The sequence below is a fragment of the Symphalangus syndactylus genome, chromosome X (assembly GCF_028878055.3).
Source record: "Symphalangus syndactylus isolate Jambi chromosome X, NHGRI_mSymSyn1-v2.1_pri, whole genome shotgun sequence".
Classification (NCBI taxonomy): domain Eukaryota; kingdom Metazoa; phylum Chordata; class Mammalia; order Primates; family Hylobatidae; genus Symphalangus; species Symphalangus syndactylus.
Window position 1 is genome coordinate 83,977,557 of NC_072447.2, and position 6,912 is coordinate 83,984,468.

The 6,912-nt window shown below is 44.0% G+C and overlaps 1 pseudogene; it reads left to right on the top strand.

Annotated features, from left to right (window-relative positions):
• Window positions 1–1,027: 1,027 nt before the first annotated feature.
• LOC134735977 (uncharacterized) lies at window positions 1,028–6,244 on the top strand (annotated as a pseudogene).
• The last annotated feature ends 668 nt before the right edge of the window (window positions 6,245–6,912 follow it).

Consider the following 6,912-nt stretch of genomic DNA (forward strand, 5'->3'; position numbering starts at 1 on the left):
CTATTCGTTTTCTTAAAGTAACCAGACTTCAACATGCCACTCAGCCAAGGTTGACAAGGACAGGGAGGATCTGATAGTGACATTTTCTAATCTCTGCTACCTATGTGTTTTCTATTGGATAATTCTCTGCCAAATCCAACTGGAATGGCCTGCAGTATAGCAAATTGGGCTCGCCAGGCTTCCTTAAAAGAAATTAGCACATCATCTCCTTTGCAGTCATTCTGCCAAGATTCTTCTCTCAGCTCTGTGGTTCAACAGTTCCTGTGTCAGTTCCTGCCCAGAACTGGGTGTCCCACATGTCAATCAGCATGAGCTTTTTACTAGACCTGCCATCTTTCTCCTGTGGTGGATGTTTACTGCCCTCAAACATCAGACTCCAGGTTCTTCAGTTTTGAGACTTGTACTGGCTCTCCTTGCTCCTCAAGCTTGCAAACAGCCTATTGTGGCACCTTGTGATCATGTAAGCTAAAACTTTATAAACTCATATATGTGTGTGTATATATATGTATATATGCATTTGACACTCCTGATTCGCCACTCAGGAGAGGCAAAAAGTTTAGTGACTCTATTCATAATACCTTTGATTATATGTGGAGAACCAAGGAACATAATGAAGCTGGTTGGTTGCTCCAGTGGACAAAGTGATGAAAGAAAATGATGAACTCAGGGATTCTGTCTCTCTCCCAGCTTCAGAAAAAGATCCTGAGCCTCAAATCTGCTAAGATTGCCCTGAGTGAGAGTCATCACCTGAAGAGACAGAGCTGAAATTGTGGAAAAACAGACACAAGCTCTCATCATGTGAGTGGCTGACCTGTAATGAAAGGTGCATGAACAGCCTCTCCACGTGTCTACTGTTAAAGTGAGGGCATTGATTGGAAAAGAATGGGACCCTGCAACTTGGAATGGGGACGTATGGGAGGACCGTGATGAAGATGGAGACACTGAGTTTGTAAACTCTGAGGAAGCTTTTTTGCCAGAAGGAAGAGCTTCCCCATCCCCAGTAATGACAATATCCCCTCCCTAACCCATGCTGCCATCAGCCTTTCCACCTTTACCTGAGGAGATAAATCCATCGCTGCCTGAGGCAACAGTGATGGCCTCTCCTGAGGAAGCTGCCAGGCAAAATAATGTTGATTCCCTTCAGGAGCCACCCCCAACATCCCTGTTTGCTTCTAGACTTATAACTAAACTAAAGTCCTTGCAAGACCCTAGAGGTGAGGTTGAGAATGTGACCCATGAGGAAGTGCACTACATTTGCAAAGAACTGTTTGAGTTCTCTAATTTATATAAACAGAAATCCAGAGAACAATCATGGGAATGGATATTAAGGGTGTGGGATAATGGTAGAAGAAACATAGAGTTGAATCAGGCTGAATTTATTGATTTTGTCCCACTAAGTAGAAAATCTGCATTTAATGTTGCAGCTTGTGGAGTTAAAAAAAAGGTTCTAATAGTTGATTTGCTTGGTTAGCTGAAATATGGATTAAAAGATGGCCCACTCTGAGTGAGTTGATAATGATAATTCCTGGTCTCCCTTGGTTTAATGTAGAAAAGGGATCCAAAGGCTTAGGGAGATTGGGATGGTGGAGTGGACTAGTCACTTTAGACACAGTCATCTCAGCTGGGCGGGTCCAGAAGATATACCCTTGTCCAATGCCTTGTGAAATACATTTGTGAGAGCAACACCTGCATCTTTGAAGGGCCCTTTAATTACTCTTCTCTGAATGTCAGATCTAATGGTGAGAACCACAGTCAAGTATAAAATTTAAATACAAAGGGAATAATTGGATCCTGAGGTTGCAGGAACCAAGTGGCAGCAGTCAATCATCAAATGCAAGGTGGCCGTAGGTGCTGTAGTGGACAGCAGAGACGAAGCGGCAATCAGAATACTCTGACTCCTGTAGAGCTCTGGCATTGGCTAATTAATCACGGTGTCCCTAGAAGCGAAACTGATAGGAAGCCTACTGCATTTCTACTTAATTTATATAAGCAGCAAACTTCTAGGTCAAATGGACAAAAGACTAATTTGAATTATAAAAATAGAAAATCACGGTCCCTCAATCTATTTTGACTTGAGCCAGTTTACAGACCCAGAATCCCTTGAATGAAGGGGAGGCTGGGTCCCCTTGAGGAAGGACCCAACTACATTATCGACAATTTATGCAGTGAATCTTTCTCCCATTCTTCCCCAAGGACGCCTCCAGCCTTTTACCTGGATAATTGAGCAATGGGGAAAGGGAAATAATCAGACATTTCAGGGACCACTGGACACAGGCTCTGAGCTGACATTGATTCTGGGGGACCCAAAACATCACTGTGGTCCTCCAGTTAAAATAGGGGCTTATGCATCCCATTACTGGGTATATACCCAAAGGATTATAAGTCATGCTGCTACAAAGACACATGGGCACGTGTGTTTATTGAGGCACTATTCACAATAGCAAAGACTTGGAACCAATCCAAATGTCCAACAATGACAGACTGGATTAAGAAAATGTGGCACATATACACCATGGAATACTATGCAGCAATAAAAAATGATGAGTTCATGTCCTTTATAGGGACATGGATGAAGCTGGAAACCATCATTCTTAGCAAACTATCCCAAGGACAAAAAACCAAACACCACATGTTCTCACTCATAGGTGGGAATTGAACAATGAGAACACTTGGACACAGGAAGGGGAACTTCACACACTGGGGACTGTTGTGGGATGTGGGGAGGGGGGAGGGATAGCATTAGGAGATATACCTAATGTAAATGACGAGTTAATGGGTGCAGCACACCAACATGGCACATGTATACATATGTAACAAACCTGCACGTTGTGCACATGTACCCTAGAACTGAAAGTATAATAAATATATACATATATATATATGTATGTATATATATATATGTACGTATATATATATATGAGTTGGTACCAAGAAAAAAATAAAAATAAAATAAAATAAAATAGGGGTTATGGAGGCCAGGTAATTAATGGAGTTTTAGGTCAGGTCTGACATACAGTGGATCCAGTGGGTACCCAGACTCATCCTGTAGTCATTTCCCCAGTGCCAGAATGTATAATTGGCACAGACATACTTAGCAGATGGTAGGACCCCCATTTTGGCTCCCTGACTGGTGAGGGCTACTATGATGGGAAAAGCCAAAGGGAAGCAATTAGAGCTGCCTTTACCTAGGGAAATAGTAAATTTAAAACAATATTCCATCCCTGGAGGGACTGCAGAAATTAGCGCCACCATCAAGGACTTGAAAGAGGCAGGGGTGGTGATTCCCACCATATCCCCATTCAACACTCCCATCTGGCCGGTGCAGAAGACAGATAAATCTTGGAGAATGACAGTGGATTATCATAACCTTAACCAAGTTGTGACTCCAATTGAAACTGCTGTAACAGATGTGGCTTCATGGCTTGAGCAAATTAACACATCTCCTGGTAACTGGTATGCAGCCATTGACTTGGCAAATGACTTTTTCTCCATTATTGTCAATAAGTCCCACCAGAATCAATTTGCCTTCAGCTGACAAGGCCAGCAATATACCTTTACTGTCCCACCTCAGGGATACATCCACTCTCCTGCTTTGTGTCATAATCTTATTAGGAGAGACTTTGATTGTTTTTTGCTTCTGCAAGATATCACACTGGTCCATTACATTGGTGACATACTGATTGGATCCAGTGAGCAAGAAGTAGCAGACACACCGGACTTATTGGTGAGACATGTGCATGACAGATGTGGGGAAATAAATCTGACTAAAATTCAGGGACCTTCTACCTCAGTAAAATTTCTATGGGTCCAGTGGTGTGGGGCCTGTTGAGATATTCCTTCCAAGATGAAGGATAAGTTGCTGCATTTGGCCCCTCCTCCATCCAAGAAAGAGGTGCAACACCTAGTCGGCCTATTTGGATTTTGGAGACAACACATTCCTCATTTGAGTGTGTTACTCCGATCCATTTATCGAGTGACACAAAACGCTGCTAGTTTTGAGTAGGGTCGGGAATAGGAGAAGACTGCAACAGGTCCAGGCTGCTGTGCAAGCTGCTCTGCCACTTGGGCCATATTACCCAGCAGATCCAATGGTGTTTGAGGTGTTGGTGGCAGATAGAGATGCTGTTTGGAGCCTTTGGCAGGCTCCCATAGGTGAATCACAGCAGACACCTGTAGGATTTTGGAGCAAGGTCCTGCCATCTTCTGCAGAAAACTACTCTCCTTTTGAGAGACAGCTCTTGGCCTGTTACAGGGCTTTGGTGGAAACTGAACGTTTGACTATGGATCATCAAGTCACCTTGTGACCTGAACTGCCTATGATGAACTGAGTGCTTACTGAACCATCTAGCCACAAGTTGGCCGTGCACAGTAACATTCCATCATCAAATTGAAGTGGTATATAAGAGATTGGGCTCTAGCAGGTCCTGAAAGCCCAAGTAAGTTACATGAGGAAGTGGCTCAAGTGCCCCTGGTCTCCACTCCTGCCACCCTTCCTTCTCTCCCCCAGCCTGCACCAGTGATCTTATGGGGAGTTCCCTATGATCAGTTGACAAAGGAAGGGAAGACTAGGGTCTGGTTAACAGACACCACCTGAAAGTGGACAGCTGCAGCACTACAGCCTCTTCTAGGACATCCCTGAAGGGCAGCAGTGAAGGGAAATCTTCCCAGTGGGCAGAACTTTGAGCAGCGTACCTGGTTGTGCACTTTGCATGGAAGTAGAAATGGCCAGATGTGCGATTATATATTGATTCATGGGCTGTAGCCAATGGTTTGGCTGGTTGGTAAGGGACTTGAAGGAAGCATGATTGGAAAATCGGTGACAAAGAAATCTGGGGAAAAGGCATGTGGATGAACCTCTCTGAGTGGTCAAAAACTGTAAAGATATTTGTATCCCATATGAGTGCTCACCAACAGGTGACCTCAGCAGAGGAGGATTTTAATAATCAAGTGGATAGGATGACCCGTTCTGTGGACACCACTAAGCCTCTTTCCACAGCCACCCCTGTCGTCACCCAATGGGCCCATAAACAAAGTGGTTGTTGTGGCAGGAATGGAGGTTATGCATGGGCTCAGCAACATGGACATCCACTCACCAAGGCTAACCTAGCTATGGCCACTGCTGAGTGCCCAATTTACCAGCATCAGAGACCAATACTGAGCCTTTGATATGGCACCATTCCTCGGGGTGATCAGCCAGCTACCTGGTGACAGGTTGATTATACTGGACCTCTTACATTATGGAAAGAGCAGAGGTTTGTCCTCACTGGAATAGACACTTACTCCAGATATGGGTTTGCCTATACTGCATGCAATGCTTCTGCCAAGACCACCATCCATGGACTCACAGAATGTCTTATCCACCATCATGGTATTCCACACAGCATTGCCTCTGACCAAGGCACTGACTTTATGGCTAAAGAAGTGAGGCAGTGGGCTCCTGCTCATGGAATTCACTGTTCTTTCCATGTTCGCCACCATCCTGAAGCAGTTGGATTGATAGAATGGTGGAATGGCCTTTTGAAATCACAATTACAATGCCAACTAGGTGACTTTGCGGGGCTGGGGCAAAGCTATCCAGAAGGCCATGTATGCTCTGAATCAACATTCAATATATGGTACTGTTTCTCCCATAGCCAGGATTCACAGGTCCAGAAATCAAGGGGTGGGAGTGGAAGTGGAACCACTCACAGTTACCCCTAGTGATCCACTATCAAAATTTTTGCTTCCTGTTCCCGCGACATTACATTCTGCTGGCCTAGAGATCTTCTTTCCAGAGAGAAGAATGCCGCCACCAGGAGACACAATGATTCCATTAAACTGGAAATTAAGATTGCCACCTGGACACTTTGGGCTCCTCCTACCTTTAAGTCAACAGTCTAAGAAGGGAGTTACAGTGTTGGCTGAGGTAATTGACTGAGACTACCAAGATAAAATCAGTCTACTACTCCACAATGGAGGTAAAGAGGAGTATGCATGGAATACAGGAGATCCATTAGGACATCTCTTAGTATTACCATGCCCTGTGATTAAGGTCAATGGGAAACTACAACAGCCCAATCCAGGCAGGACTACAAATGGTACAGACCCTTCAGGAATGAAGGTTTGGGTCACTTCAACAGGAAAAAACCCAGGACCTGCTGAGGTGCTTTCTGAAGGCAAAGGGATTGCAGAATGGGTAGTAGAAGAAGGTAGTCATCAATACCAGCTATGATCACGTGACCAGATGCAGAAACGAGGACTGTAACTGTCATGAGTATTTCCTTCTTTTGTTAAAAATATGTTTGTGCATGTAAACACTTGTACTAAGAAAATATCTTGATTTTATTTCCTATTCCTTTATCATGTGATGTAAGATTTATTGACTTCATATCAACATGTAAGTATTGTTAACTTTATGTAATAGTATCTGGGTTGGGGACTTATGCATTTCTGGTTGTGCAAAGGACAGTTGTGTTATGTTAGGGGTAACTATGGCCTTATTATTGTCTTTATTTGAAAATTATGTATAATCTCAGGAAATGTGTATGGGTTCAAGTTGACAAGAGGTGGACATGTGACTGTTAATACTGAGTGTCAACTTGATTGGATTGAAGGATACAAAGTATTAGTCCCGTGGGTGTGTCTGTGAGGGTGTTGCCAAAGCACATTAACATTTGAGTCAGTGGGCTGGGGAGGGCAGACCCACCTTTAACCTAGTGGGCACAATCTCATCAGCTGCCAGCAAATTTAAAGCAGGCAGAAAAAAAAAGGGAAGGAGGAAGACTGGCCTAGCCTCCTAGCCCACATCTTTCTCCCATGCTGGATGCTTCCTGCCTTGAACATCAGACTCCAAGTTCTTCAGTTTTAAGACTCGGACTGGCTCTTCTTGCTCCTCAAGCTTGCAGACAGCCTATTGTGGGAACTTGTGATCAT